Source organism: Alexandromys fortis, unplaced genomic scaffold (assembly GCF_014885135.2).
Source record: "Alexandromys fortis isolate MF-2015 unplaced genomic scaffold, M_Fortis_MF-2015_v1.1 scaffold_227, whole genome shotgun sequence".
Taxonomy (NCBI): domain Eukaryota; kingdom Metazoa; phylum Chordata; class Mammalia; order Rodentia; family Cricetidae; genus Alexandromys; species Alexandromys fortis.
In genome coordinates, this window is record NW_026068109.1 from 1,822,631 (window position 1) to 1,823,863 (window position 1,233).

The window sequence follows — 1,233 nt, forward strand, 5'->3', positions numbered from 1 at the left end:
GGAAGAACAGCAACCTTTATTTTGCCCTGAGCGAAAGCCTTTTATACCTTTAAGCAGTTGACTGAGCAGCCAGAGATCAAGATCAGGACTTCGTGTATTGGGAAGCTTCTGTGAAAAACCACCGGCCAGAAAGATCACAAACATCCTTGTCAATTACAGAGTACAAGGAAGTTCCACTGTTGGTAGGGGGAGTGAGGGCGGCCAGATCACAACACACTGCAGTCCGCATGCTGGGCATGACACCACTTACCATTTAGAGGACACTGAGTGGTGTCAGTGGCCCTTTCAGGATATAGGGCAACTCATTTGGGCTCTGATGAAGGAGGACCCCCCCCCCACACACACACACACACATCACTAGGCATTTGGCTTTGGGAAAGGTTAGTCCATGTCTCATCAAGAAGTGAGCTGTTCGCCAGGCAATAGTGTGTACGCCTTTGATCCCAGTACTTGGAAGGCACATGCAAGTTGATCTCTGTGAGTTTGAGGCCAGCCTGGTCTACAGAGAGAGTTTCAGGTCAGCCAAGGCTACATAGAGAAACCCTATCTCGTAAAAACACAAAAGTGACTTGCTCATGTTATCTAGTCACCAGAGTTAGGTGTGCAGTGGTTCTGGGGACTGGAGATCAGGACTACATTAGACAGCTCAAGAGAGACCCCGCCCAGGCTGCAGCTGGGGACAGGCTTTCCAGTTGAACAATGGAGAACTGTCCATCCCAGCGAACAAAGAGGGGACAGTAGCCAGAGTGAGGGCAGCAGTGGTGTGGCTGTCATCCCTACACATGGGGCAAGTGGACTAGTCCATTATCAGTGTGTGCAAAGAGTCTTGAAGAATCCACAGACCAGTATTAGAGCTAGTAAGTTAATTCAACGAAGTCACAAAGGCAACAAGAATACACATCACAGAAAATGAACTCGCCACACAGCTGCACACCAGCCATGCACAGGGAGGACTCAGATAAGAGCATCGACTAGATACCACACCAGCAGGTAAGAGAGTGATGCAGTCATTCAAATAGCCATGGATTCAGTTACTGTCCTGTCCCTGGCTCTCCACAGTGTACCTAATGTTCTCTCCAGAAATACTGAAAGAAATGTGAACAATAGGTAAGAAATTATAAGAGGTCGCAAAAAAAAAAAACTAAAGAAAGTCAAGAGATGCTGAAATGTCAGGTTCGTGAGTTAAAGGACCATAACTCTTTTTTTTTTTTTTTTTTTTTTTTTTTTTTTTTT